This window comes from Nerophis lumbriciformis, linkage group LG16 (genome assembly GCF_033978685.3).
Source record: "Nerophis lumbriciformis linkage group LG16, RoL_Nlum_v2.1, whole genome shotgun sequence".
Classification (NCBI taxonomy): domain Eukaryota; kingdom Metazoa; phylum Chordata; class Actinopteri; order Syngnathiformes; family Syngnathidae; genus Nerophis; species Nerophis lumbriciformis.
In genome coordinates, this window is record NC_084563.2 from 1,450,001 (window position 1) to 1,465,768 (window position 15,768).

Genomic DNA, 15,768 nt, shown 5'->3' on the forward strand with positions numbered 1-15,768 from the left:
CATAAATTATTTTTTTAATTTTTTCAAAAAGATTCAAATTAGCTAGTTTTTCCTCTTCTTTTTGTCGGTTGAATTTTGAATTTTAAAGAGTCAAAATTGAAGATAAACTGTTTCAAAATTTTATTTTAATTTTTTTCGTGTTTTCTCCTCTTTTAAACCGTTCAATTAAGTGTTTTTTTTTCATCATTTATTGTCTACAAAAAACCTTCTGTAAAAGGAAAAAAAAATGTACGACGGAATGACAGACAGAAATACCCATTTGTTTAATATATATATAAATGTATTTATTTAGCTATTCTTGTTTAAATCACACTTACGTGTAACTTACAAATGACAATATATTTATTTATTTAAGTGTGTATCAAACTGGTAGCCCTTCGCATTAATCAGTACCCAAGAAGTAGTTTTTGGTTTCAAAAAGGTTCAAATTATTATCAAAAGACATTTCAAAGTACATTCAATACACAAATAGTTTGAAATATGCCACAAAGACTGTTGCAATCAAACAATGGAAGACAGATTCGTGCTAAAGGTGCAATGTTCATAAATATAGACTCACCAGTCACACACAGCTTAATGACAAACAAACTAGTATAAAGTTACAAATAGGCATTTTAGTTTAGACACAATATTTCAGGTGAGAAGGAGAATAAAAAGCTACCTGGAGCAGAAATACAAACTGTTTGCCATCAACTTCTGTTTACTGGCCACTTCCTGCTACCGGCTAATAAGCACAGCTAATTGGACCGTGGCAGTCACGTGACTAGGAAGTGCGCAAAGAGTAAATAGAAAGCAAGATAATACCAGTCACTGCAAAAGTATTTTCAACATTTTATTTTTTGGTTAAGATTGTTGTTTTTTTGTTACAAATTTTCTTTTGGGCAACATTTTTCTTTTCAGTTAAAAATCGTGTTTTTGGTTACAAATGTTTTTGTTTTTTTTGGTTTAAATTCTTTAGTTTACAACATTTTTTTTGTAGCGATAAATGTTTTCATTTTTTTTTCAAAGATATTTTTTGTGGTACAAATGAGTAGTTTACAAATATACATTTTTTGTTTTCAAATTTGTATTTATTTTTTTCGGTGACACATTTTTGGGGGGTTAAAAATGGTGGTTTTAGTGACAAATCATTTTTATTTTTAATCTTGTGGGCGGATTTTAAATGTTAAATAATTTATTAAAAAAAAAAATGAATGTAGTTATTTAGAGAAAAGTTGAAGTATTCAATCAAGTAATGAGTAACATATATATATATATATATATATATATATATATATATATATATATATATATATATATATATATATATATATATATATATATATATATATATATCATTTATTTTTATTTTCAACATTTTATTTTTTGGTTAAGATTGTTTTTTTTTTGTTACAAATTTTCTTTTGGGCAACATTTTTCTTTTCAGTTAAAAATCGTGTTTTTGGTTACAAATGTTTTTTTTTTTTTGGTTTAAATTCTTTAGTTTACAACATTTTTTTGTAGCGATAAATGTTTTCTTTTTTTTTTCAAATATATTTTTTGTGGTACAAATTAGTAGTTTACAAATATAAATTTTTTGTTTTCAAATTTGTATTTATTTTTTTCGGTGACACATTTTTGGGGGGTTAAAAATGGTGGTTTAAGTTACAAATCATTTTTATTTTTAACATTTTATTTTTTGGTTAAGATTGTTTTTTTTTGTTAAAAAAAAGTTTTTGGCAACACTTTTTTTTTTCAGTTAAAAATCGTGTTTTTGGTCATGAATGTTTTTTTTTGGTTTAAATTCTTTAGTTTACAACATTTTTTTGTAGCGATAAATTTTAAATAAATAAATGTTTGGTTTTTTTTAACATATTTTTTTGTGGTACAAATTAGTAGTTTACAAATATTTATTTTTTGGTTTCAAATTTGTATTCATTTTTTTTTTTAAATAAATTATTTAACATTTAAAATCCGCCCACAAGATTAAAAATCAGCCATAAAACGAAAAAAAAACAAAAAATATTTGTGGCCGAAAAAATATTTGCAAACAATGAAATATTTGTAAACAAAAACAAAAAATATTTGTAAATTACAAAAATATTTGGAACCAAATAAATCATTAATAACCAAAAATATATTAATTGTACAACAAAAAAAAAGATTTGTAAAAAATATATATTTATCACCGCAAAAAAAGTGTTCGTAAACTACAAAAAAAGATTTTAAACCAAAGAAAAACAGTCGTAACCCCAAAAAAGTGTTGGGAATAAAAGCGATTTGTAACTAAAACCGCCATTTTTAACCCCCCAAAAATGAATACAAATTTGAAACCAAAAAATAAATATTTGTAAACTACTAATTTGTACCACAAAAAAAATATGTTTAAAAAAAAACATTTATTTATTTAAAATTTATCGCTACAAAAAAATGTTGTAAACTAAAGAATTTAAACCAAAAAAAAACATTCATAACCAAAAACACGATTTTTAATTGAAAAAAACCAATCTTAACCAAAAAATAAAATGTTAAAAATAAAAATGATTTGTAACTAAAACCACAATTTTTAACTCCCCCAAAAATATGTCACCGAAAAAAATAAATACAAATTTGAAAACAAAAAATGTATATTTGTAAACTACTAATTTGTACCACAAAAAATATCTTTGAAAAAAAAAATGAAAACATTTATCGCTACAAAAAAAATGTTGTAAACTAAAGAATTTAAACCAAAAAAAAAACATTCGTAACCAAAAACACGATTTTTAACTGAAAAGAAAAATGTTGCCCAAAAGAAAATTTGTAACAAAAAAAAAACAATCTTAACCAAAAAATAAAATGTTGAAAATAAAAATGAATGATATATATATATATATATATATATATGTTACTCATTACTTGATTGAATACTTCAACTTTTCTCTAAATAACTACATTCATTTTGTTTTTTAAATAAATTATTTAACATTTAAAATCCGCCCACAAGATTAAAAATCAACCATAAAACGAAAAAAAAACAAAAAATATTTGTGACCGAAAAAATATTTGCAAACAATGAAATATTTGTAAACAAAAAAAAAACAATTTGTAACCAAAAACAAAAAATATTTGTAAATTACAAAAATAATTGGAACCAAATAAATCATTAATAACCAAAAATATATTAATTGTACAACAACAAAAAAAGATTTGTAAAAAATATATATTTATCACCGCAAAAAAAGTGTTTGTAAACTACAAAAAAAAGATTTTAAACCAAAAAAAACAGTCGTAACCCCAAAAAAGTGTTGGGAATAAAAGCGATTTGTAACTAAAACCACCATTTTTAACCCCCCAAAAATGTGTCACCAAAAAAAAATTAATACAAATTTGAAACCAAAAAATAAATATTTGTAAACTACTAATTTGTACCACAAAAAAATATGTTAAAAAAAACCCATTTATTTATTTAAAATGTATCGCTACAAAAAAATGTTGTAAACTAAAGAATTTAAACCAAAAAAAAACATTCATAACCAAAAACACGATTTTTAACTAAAAAAAAAACAATCTTAACCAAAAAATAAAATGTTAAAAATAAAAATGATTTGTAACTAAATAAATAAATACAAATTTGAAAACAAAAAAATTATATTTGTAAACTACTAATTTGTACCACAAAAAATATCTTTGAAAAAAAAATGAAAACATTTATCGCTACAAAAAAAATGTTGTAAACTAAAGAATTTAAACCAAAAAAAAAAACATTCGTAACCAAAAACACGATTTTTAACTGAAAAGAAAAATGTTGCCCAAAAGAAAATTTGTAACAAAAAAAAACAATCTTAACCAAAACATAAAATGTTGAAAATAAAAATGAATTATATATATATATATATATATATATATATATATATATATATATATATATATATATATATATATATATATATATATATATATATATATGTTACTCATTACTTGATTGAATACTTCAACTTTTCTCTAAATAACTACATTCATTTTTTTTTTAAATAAATTATTTAACATTTAAAATCCGCCCACAAGATTAAAAATCAGCCATAAAACGAAAAAAAACAAAAAATATTTGTGACCGAAAGAATATTTGCAAACAATGAAATATTTGTAAACAAAAAATAACAATTTGTAACCAAAAACAAAAAATATTTGTAAATTACAAAAATATTTGGAACCAAATAAATCATTAATAACCAAAAATATATTAATTGTACAACAACAAAAAAAGATTTGTAAAAAATATATATTTATCATCGCAAAAAAAGAGATTTTAAAAGATTTTAAACCAAAAAAAACAGTCGTAACCCCAAAAAAAGTGTTGGGAATAAAAGCGATTTGTAACTAAAACCACCGTTTTTAACCCCCCAAAAATGTGTCACCAAAAAAAATTAATACAAATTTGAAACCAAAAAATAAATATTTGTAAACTACTAATTTGTACCACAAAAAAATATGTTAAAAAAAACAACATTTATTTATTTAAAATTTATCGCTACAAAAAATGTTTGTAAACTAAAGAATTTAAACCAAAAAAAAAAAACATTCATAACCAAAAACACGATTTTTAACTGAAAAAAAAAAAATGTTGCCAAAAACATTTTTTTTAACAAAAAAAACAATCTTAACCAAAAAATTAAATGTTAAAAATAAAAATGATTTGTAACTAAAACCACAATTTTTAACTCCCCCAAAAATGTGTCACCGAAAAAAATAAATACAAATTTGAAAACAAAAAATTTATATTTGTAAACTACTAATTTGTACCACAAAAAATATCTTTGAAAAAAAAAAAGAAAACATTTATCGCTACAAAAAAAATGTTGTAAACTAAAGAATTTAAACCAAAAAACAACAACATTCGTAACCAAAAACACGATTTTTAACTGAAAAGAAAAATGTTGCCCAAAAGAAAATTTGTAACAAAAAAAAAACAATCTTAACCAAAAAATAAAATGTTGAAAATAAAAATGAATTATATATATATATATATACATATATATATATATATATATATATATATATATATATATATATATATATATATATATATATATATATATATATATATAACGCAGGTCATATCCGTATTCTTTTTGCTTGTTGGAGTTTAACTCATTACTTGATTGAATACTTCAACTTTTCTCTAAATAACTACATTCATATTTTTTTTTAAATAAATTATTTAACATTTAAAATCCGCCCACAAGATTAAAAATCAGCCATAAAACGAAAAAAAAACAAAAAATATTTGTGACCGAAAAAATATTTGCAAACAATGAAATATTTGTAAACAAAAAAATAACAATTTGTAACCAAAAACTAAAAATATTTGTAAATTACAAACATATTTGGAACCAAATAAATCATTAATAACCAAAGATATATTAATTGTACAACAAAAAAAAAGATTTGTAAAAAATATATATTTATCACCGCAAAAAAGGTGTTTGTAAACTACAAAAAGAGATTTTGAACCAAAAAAAACAGTCGTAACCCCAAAAAAGTGTTGGGAATAAAAGCGATTTGTAACTAAAACTACCGTTTTTAACCCCCCAAAAATGTGTCACCAAAAAAAAATGAATACAAATTTGAAACCAAAAAATAAATATTTGTAAACTACTAATTTGTACCACAAAAAAATATGTTAAAAAAAACAAAACATTTATTTATTTAAAATTTATCGCTACAAAACAATGTTGTAAACTAAAGAATTTAAACCAAAAAAAAACATTCATAACCAAAAACACGATTTTTAACTGAAAAAAAAAATATTGCCAAAAACATTTTTTTTAACAAAAAAAAACAATCTTAACCAAAAAATAAAATGTTAAAAATAAAAATGATTTGTAACTAAAACCACAATTTTTAACTCCCCCAAAAATGTGTCACCGAAAAAAATAAATACAAATTTGAAAACAAAAAATTTATATTTCTAAACTACTAATTTGTACCACAAAAAATATCTTTGAAAGAAAAATGAAAACATTTATCGCTACAAATTTTTTTTTGTAAACTAAAGAATTTAAACCAAAAAAAAAAACCATTCGTAACCAAAAACACGATTTTTAACTAAAAAGAAAAATGTTGCCCAAAAGAAAATTTGTAACAAAAAAAAAACAATCTTAACCAAAAAATAAAATGTTGAAAATAAAAATGAATGATATATATATATATATATATATATATATATATATATATATATATATATATATATATATATATATATATATATATACATATATGTAATGCAGGTGTCATATCCGTATTCTTTTTGCTTGTTGGAGTTGAACTCATTACTTGATTGAATACTTCAACTTTTCTCTAAATAACTACATTAATTTTTTTTTTAAATAAATTATTTAAGATTTAAAATCCGCCCACAAGATTAAAAATCAGCCATAAAACGTAAAAAAAACAAAAAATATTTGTGACCGAAAAAATATTTGCAAACAATGAAATATTTGTAAACAAAAAATAACAATTTGTAACCAAAAACAAAAAAAAATTGTAAATTACAAAAATATTTGGAACCAAATAAATCATTAATAACCAAAAATATATTAATTGTACAACAAAAAAAAAGATTTGTAAAAAATATATATTTATCACCGCAAAAAAAGTGTTTGTAAACTACAAAAGAAGATTTTAAACCAAAAAAAACAGTCGTAACCCCAAAAAAGTGTTGGGAATAAAAGCGATTTGTAACTAAAACCACCATTTTTAACCCCCCAAAAATGTGTCACCAAAAAAAAATGAATACAAATTTGAAACCAAAAAATAAATATTTGTAAACTACTAATTATTTGCACCACAAAAAAATATGTTAAAAAAACAAACATTTATTTATTTAAAATTTATCGCTACAAAAAAATGTTGTAGACTAAAGAATTTAAACCAAAAAAAATAATTTTTAACTGAAAAAAAAATGTTGCCAAAAACATTTTTTTTTAACAAAAAAAACAATCTTAACCAAAAAATAAAATGTTAAAAATAAAAATGATTTGTAACTAAAACCACAATTTTTAACTCCCCCAAAAATGTGTCACCGAAAAAAATAAATACAAATTTGAAAACAGAAAATGTATATTTGTAAACTACTAATTTGTACCACAAAAAATATCTTTGAAAAAAAAAATGAAAACATTTATCGCTACAAAAAAAATGTTGTAAACTAAAGAATTTAAACCAAAAAAAAAAAAACATTCGTAACCAAAAACACGATTTTTAACTGAAAAGAAAAATGTTGCCCAAAAGAAAATTTGTAACAAAAAAAAAACAATCTTAACCAAAAAATAAAATGTTGAAAATAAAAATGAATGATATATATATATATATATATATATATATATATATATATATATATATATATATATATATATATATATATATATATATATGTAATGCAGGTGTCATATCCGTATTCTTTTTGCTTGTTGGAGTTGAACTCATTACTTGATTGAATACTTCAACTTTTCTCTAAATAACTACATTAATTTTTTTTTTAAATAAATTATTTAACATTTAAAATCCGCCCACAAGATTAAAAATCAGCCATAAAACGTAAAAAAAACAAAAAATATTTGTGACCGAAAAAATATTTGCAAACAATGAAATATTTGTAAACAAAAAATAACAATTTGTAACCAAAAACAAAAAAAAATTGTAAATTACAAAAATATTTGGAACCAAATAAATCATTAATAACCAAAAATATATTAATTGTACAACAAAAAAAAAGATTTGTAAAAAATATATATTTATCACCGCAAAAAAAGTGTTTGTAAACTACAAAAGAAGATTTTAAACCAAAAAAAACAGTCGTAACCCCAAAAAAGTGTTGGGAATAAAAGCGATTTGTAACTAAAACCACCATTTTTAACCCCCCAAAAATGTGTCACCAAAAAAAATGAATACAAATTTGAAACCAAAAAATAAATATTTGTAAACTACTAATTTGTACCACAAAAAAATATGTTAAAAAAAACAACATTTATTTATTTAAAATTTATCGCTACAAAAAAATGTTGTAAACTAAAGAATTTAAACCGAAAAAAACATTCATAACCAAAAACACGATTTTTAACCGGAAAAAAAAAATGTTGCCAAAAACATTTTTTTTAACAAAAAAAAACAATCTTAACCAAAAAATAAAATGTTAAAAATAAAAATGATTTGTAACTAAAACCACAATTTTTAACCCCCCAAAAATGTGTCACCGAAAAAAATAAATACAAATTTGAAAACCAAAAATTCATATTTGTAAACTACTAATTTGTACCACAAAAAATATCTTTGAAAAAAAAAGAAAACATTTATCGCTACAAAAAAATGTTGTAAACTAAAGAATTTAAACCAAAAAAAAAAAAACATTCGTAACAAAAAACACGATTTTTAACTGAAAAGAAAAATGTTGCCCAAAAGAAAATTTGTAGCAAAAAAAAAACAATCTTAACCAAAAAATAAAATGTTGAAAATAAAAGTGAATATATATATATATATATATATATATATATATATATATATATATATATATATATATATATATATATATATATTACTCATTACTTGATTGAATACTTCAACTTTTCTCTAAATAACTACATTCATTTTTTTTTTAAATAAATTATTTAACATTTAAAATCCGCCCACAAGATTAAAAATCAGCCATAAAACGAAAAAAATAATAATAATATTTGTGACCGAAAAAATATTTGCAAACAATGAAATATTTGTAAACAAAAAATAACAATTTGTAACCAAAAACAAAAAATATTTGTAAATTACAAAAATATTTGGAACCAAATAAATCATTAATAACCAAAAATATATTAATTGTACAACAACAAAAAAAGATTTGTAAAAAATATATATTTATCACCGCAAAAAAAGTGTTTGTAAACTACAAAAAAAGATTTTAAACCAAAAAAAACAGTCGTAACCCCAAAAAAGTGTTGGGAATAAAAGCGATTTGTAACTAAAACCGCCATTTTTAACCCCCCAAAAATGTGTCACCAAAAAAAATGAATACAAATTTGAAACCAAAAAATTAATATTTGTAAACTACTAATTTGTACCACAAAAAAATATGTTTAAAAAAAACACATTTATTTATTTAAAATTTATCGCTACAAAAAAATGTTGTAAACTAAAGAATTTAAACCCCAAAAAAAACATTCATAACCAAAAACACGATTTTTAACTGAAAAAAAAACAATCTTAACCAAAAAATAAAATGTTAAAAATAAAAATGATTTGTAACTAAAACCACCATTTTTTAACTCCCCCAAAAATGTGTCACCGAAAAAAATAAATACAAATTTGAAAACAAATAATTTATATTTGTAAACTACTCATTTGTACCACAAAAAATATCTTTGAAAAAAAAAAAGAAAACATTTATCGCTACAAAAAAATGTTGTAAACTAAAGAATTTAAACCAAAAAAAAAAAAACATTCGTAACCAAAAACACGATTTTTAACTGAAAAGAAAAATGTTGCCCAAAAGAAAATTTGTAACAAAAAAAAAACAATCTTAACCAAAAAATAAAATGTTGAAAATAACTACATTCATTTTTTTTTTAAATAAATTATTTAACATTTAAAATCCGCCCACAAGATTAAAAATCAGCCATAAAACGAAAAAAAAAATAAAAAATATTTGTGACCAAAAAATATTTGCAAACAATGAAATATTTGTAAACAAAAAATAACAATTTGTAACCAAAAACAAAAAATATTTGTAAATTACAAAAATATTTGGAACCAAATAAATCATTAATAACCAAAAATATATTAATTGTACAACAAAAAAAAAGATTTGTAAAAAATATATATTTATCACCGCAAAAAAAGAGATTTTAAAAGATTTTAAACCAAAAAAAAACAGTCGTAACCCCAAAAAAGTGTTGGGAATAAAAGCGATTTGTAACTAAAACCGCCATTTTTAACCCCCCAAAAATGTGTCACCAAAAAAAATGAATACAAATTTGAAACCAAAAAATAAATATTTGTAAATTACTAATTTGTACCACAAAAAAATATGTTAAAAAAAAAACATTTATTTATTTAAAATTTATCGCTACAAAAAATTTTTGTAAACTAAAGAATTTAAACCCCCAAAAAAACATTCATAACCAAAAACACGATTTTTAACTGAAAAAAAACAATCTTAACCAAAAAATAAAATGTTAAAAATAAAAATGATTTGTAACTAAAACCACAATTTTTAACTCCCCCAAAAATGTGTCACCGAAAAAAATAAATACAAATTTGAAAACAAAAAATTTATATTTGTAAACTACTCATTTGTACCACAAAAAATATCTTTGAAAAAAAAATGAAAACATTTATCGCTACAAAAAAAATGTTGTAAACTAAAGAATTTAAACCAAAAAAAAAAAAACATTCGTAACCAAAAACACGATTTTTAACTGAAAAGAAAAATGTTGCCCAAAAGAAAATTTGTAACAAAAAAAAAACAATCTTAACCAAAAAATAAAATGTTGAAAATAAAAATGAATGATATATATATATATATATATATATATATATATATATATATATATATATATATATATATATATATATATATATATATATGTTACTCATTACTTGATTGAATACTTCAACTTTTCTCTAAATAACTACATTCATTTTGTTTTTTAAATAAATTATTTAACATTTAAAATCCGCCCACAAGATTAAAAATCAACCATAAAACGAAAAAAAAACAAAAAATATTTGTGACCGAAAAAATATTTGCAAACAATGAAATATTTGTAAACAAAAAAAAACAATTTGTAACCAAAAACAAAAAATATTTGTAAATTACAAAAATAATTGGAACCAAATAAATCATTAATAACCAAAAATATATTAATTGTACAACAACAAAAAAAGATTTGTAAAAAATATATATTTATCACCGCAAAAAAAGTGTTTGTAAACTACAAAAAAAAGATTTTAAACCAAAAAAAACAGTCGTAACCCCAAAAAAGTGTTGGGAATAAAAGCGATTTGTAACTAAAACCACCATTTTTAACCCCCCAAAAATGTGTCACCAAAAAAAATGAATACAAATTTGAAACCAAAAAATAAATATTTGTAAACTACTAATTTGTACCGCAAAAAAATATGTTAAAAAAAACCACATTTATTTATTTAAAATTTATCGCTACAAAAAAATGTTGTAAACTAAAGAATTTAAACCAAAAAAAAAAACATTCATAACCAAAAACACAATTTTTAACTGAAAAAAAAAAATGTTGCCAAAAACATTTTTTTTAACAAAAAAAACAATCTTAACCAAAAAATAAAATGTTAAAAACAAAAATGATTTGTAACTAAAACCACAATTTTTAACTCCCCAAAAATGTGTCACCGAAAAAAATAAATACAAATGTATATTTGTAAACTACTAATTTGTACCACAAAAAATATCTTGGAAAAAAAAAATGCAAAACATTTATCGCTACAAAAATTTTTTTGTAAACTAAAGAATTTAAACCAAAAAACAACAACATTCGTAACCAAAAACACGATTTTTAACTGAAAAGAAAAATGTTGCCCAAAAGAAAATGTGTAACAAAAAAAAAACAATCTTAACCAAAAAATAAAATGTTGAAAATAAAAATGAATTATATATATATATATATATATATATATATATATATATATATATATATATATATATATATATATATATATATATATATATATATATATATATATATATATGTTACTCATTACTTGATTGAATACTTCAACTTTTCTCTAAATAACTACATTCATTTTTTTTTAAATAAATTATTTAACATTTAAAATCCGCCCACAAGATTAAAAATCAGCCATAAAACGAAAAAATATATATATATATTTGTGACCGAAAAAATATTTGCAAACAATGAAATGTTTGTAAACAAAAAATAACAATTTGTAACCAAAAACAAAAAATATTTGTAAATTACAAAAATAATTGGAACCAAATAAATCATTAATAACCAAAGATATATTAATTGTACAACAACAAAAAAAGATTTGTAAAAAATATATATTTATCACCGCAAAAAAAGTGTTTGTATACTACAAAAAAAGATTTTAAACCAAAAAAAACAGTCGTAACCCCAAAAAAGTGTTGGGAATAAAAGCGATTTGTAACTAAAACCACCATTTTTAACCCCCCAAAAATGTGTCACCAAAAAAAATAAATACAAATTTGAAAACAAAAAATTTATATTTGTAAACTACTAATTTGTACCACAAAAAAATATGTTAAAAAAAATGTTGTAAACTAAAGAATTTAAACCCCAAAAAAAACATTCATAACCAAAAACACGATTTTTAACTGAAAAAAAAAATGTTGCCAAAAACATTTTTTTTAACAAAAAAAAACAATCTTAACCAAAAAATAAAATGTTAAAAATAAAAATGATTTGTAACTAAAACCACTATTTTTAACCCCCCAAAAATGTATCCCCGAAAAAAATAAATACAAATTTGAAAACAAAAAATGTATATTTGTAAACTACTAATTTGTACCACAAAAAATATCTTTGGAAAAAAAAAAGAAAACATTTATTGCTACAAAATAATGTTGTAAACTAAAGAATTTAAACCAAAAAAAAAAAACATTCGTAACCAAAAACACGATTTTTAACTGAAAAGAAAAATGTTGCCCAAAAGAAAATTTGTAACAAAAAAAAACAATCTTAACCAAAAAATAAAATGTTGAAAATAAAAATGAATTATATATATATATATATATATATATATATATATATATATATATTACTCATTACTTGATTGAATACTTCAACTTTTCTCTAAATAACTACATTCATTTTTTTTTTAAATAAATTATTTAACATTTAAAATCCGCCCACAAGATTAAAAATCAGCCATAAAACGAAAAAAAAAAAATAAATATTTGTGACCGAAAAAATATTTGCAAACAATGAAATATTTGTAAACAAAAAAATAACAATTTGTAACCAAAAACAAAACATATTTGTAAATTACAAAAATATTTGGAACCAAATAAATCATTAATAACCAAAAATATATTAATTGTACAACAACAAAAAAAGATTTGTAAAAAATATATATTTATCACCGCAAAAAAAGTGTTTGTAAACTACAAAAAAGATTTTAAACCAAAAAAAACAGTCGTAACCCCAAAAAAGTGTTGGGAATAAAAGCGATTTGTAACTAAAACCACCATTTTTAACCCCCCAAAAATGTGTCACCAAAAAAAATAAATACAAATTTGAAAACAAAAAATTTATATTTGTAAACTACTAATTTGTACCACAAAAAAATATGTTAAAAAAAATGTTGTAAACTAAAGAATTTAAACCCCAAAAAAAACATTCATAACCAAAAACACGATTTTTAACTGAAAAAAAAAATGTTGCCAAAAACATTTTTTTTAACAAAAAAAAACAATCTTAACCAAAAAATAAAATGTTAAAAATAAAAATGATTTGTAACTAAAACCACTATTTTTAACCCCCCAAAAATGTATCCCCGAAAAAAATAAATACAAATTTGAAAACAAAAAATGTATATTTGTAAACTACTAATTTGTACCACAAAAAATATCTTTGGAAAAAAAAAAGAAAACATTTATTGCTACAAAATAATGTTGTAAACTAAAGAATTTAAACCAAAAAAAAAAAACATTCGTAACCAAAAACACGATTTTTAACTGAAAAGAAAAATGTTGCCCAAAAGAAAATTTGTAACAAAAAAAAACAATCTTAACCAAAAAATAAAATGTTGAAAATAAAAATGAATTATATATATATATATATATATATATATATATATATATATATATTACTCATTACTTGATTGAATACTTCAACTTTTCTCTAAATAACTACATTCATTTTTTTTTTAAATAAATTATTTAACATTTAAAATCCGCCCACAAGATTAAAAATCAGCCATAAAACGAAAAAAAAAAAAATAAATATTTGTGACCGAAAAAATATTTGCAAACAATGAAATATTTGTAAACAAAAAAATAACAATTTGTAACCAAAAACAAAACATATTTGTAAATTACAAAAATATTTGGAACCAAATAAATCATTAATAACCAAAAATATATTAATTGTACAACAACAAAAAAAGATTTGTAAAAAATATATATTTATCACCGCAAAAAAAGTGTTTGTAAACTACAAAAAAGATTTTAAACCAAAAAAAACAGTCGTAACCCCAAAAAAGTGTTGGGAATAAAAGCGATTTGTAACTAAAACCACCATTTTTAACCCCCCAAAAATGTGTCACCAAAAAAAATGAATACAAATTTGAAACCAAAAAATAAATATTTGTAAACTACTCATTTGTACCACAAAAAAATATGTTAAAAAAAACCGTCCTTTTTATGAAGAAAAGAAGCTGATTATGGCAACATTTATCAGTAACATTGATATGAAATGTCCGAACTTTGGATTCAAAATTACAGGAAAAAAATAATTTGTGTAAATCAATTTTGCTTAAAGAATCCACTGAATGAATAAATACAAAGTATAGAATAACAATGTCATGTTTTTTCTTTTCAAGCCTACAAGTACTGTGTTTATTTTAAAAAGTGGATAAATTAACATTTTATATGACAGATTTTTTAAAGTTGTTTAATGAGCAACTTAAATCCAAATTCATGAATATCTGAAATGAGCCTTTTTTGTTGTTGTTGTTTATTTTTTTCTCTTAACTTAACATCTGAATGATTATAAATAACACTTTTTTTTTTCTTTGTTCATTTTTCGTGTTAGGTGGTTACTCAAAACATTTCAAATTAACGTATTAACGTAAACTGAATGGACTTTGGCGACTCAATGGCGCCTCTAGCGGCCATCGAGACAACTACAAGTTGACGAAGAAGGTTCCATGTGAAGAAGACATGTTGGTGGCGCGCGTGCGTGAGCCGCCGTGCACGTGCACGCAGCAGAGGAGCATCGGTGAACACAAAGTGATGAAGATGATGGTCAGCATCCAGATGAGGAAGAGGCTGAAGAGGGGGCGGGAGGAGAGAGAGAGAGAGAGAGAGAGTGGGTGAAAGATAGAGAGATAGAGGGGCAGGGGGAGAGAGAGGGAGAAAGGGAGAGAAAGAGAGGGAGAGAAGGAGATAAAGAGAGAGAGAGCTAGAAAGAGGAAAAGACACAAAGAGAAAGAAAAAGAGAGAAGAGATAGACAGACAGAGAAAGTGAGAAAGGAGGGGATAAAGGGAGAAAAAAGAAAAGGAGAGAGAGGGACAGAGCGAGAGAGAGAAAGAGGGAGAAGGTGAGATAAAGAGAGGGAGATGGAAGGAGAGAAAGAAAAAGAGAGAGAGAGAGAGTGAAATAAAGTCAACGAGAGAGGGAGAAAGAGAGATTGGGGGCAAGAAAGAGAGAGACAAAGAGAGAGACAGAGAGAGAGAGACAGAGAATGAAAGAGAAAGAGAGAGAGGGAAAAGAGAGAGAGAGTGGGGAAGGGGGGAGAGAGAGAGAGAGAGAGAGAGAGAGAGAGAGAGAGAGAGAGAGTGGGGGAAAGAAAGAGAAAGAGAAAAAGAGACAGACAGAGAGAGAGAGAGAGAGAGAGAGAGAATGAAAGAGAAAGAAAGAGTGGGAAAAGAGAGAGAGAGAGAGAGAGACAGAGAGAGTGAGAGAGACAGAGAGTGGGGGAAAGAAAGAGAGAGAGAGAGAGAGAGAGAGAGAGAGTGTGAAGGGAAAGAACGAGAGAGAGAGAGTGGGGAAAGAAAGAGAGAGAGAGAGAGAGAGAGTG

The 15,768-nt window shown here is 22.6% G+C and overlaps 1 protein-coding gene across 1 annotated transcript in view; it reads right to left on the reverse strand.

Moving 5' to 3' along the window:
• slc36a1 (solute carrier family 36 member 1) overlaps nt 1-15,768 on the reverse strand; it is a 532,187-nt gene that overhangs the window by 1,069 nt on the left and 515,350 nt on the right. The gene's annotated exons all lie outside the window — the stretch shown is intronic.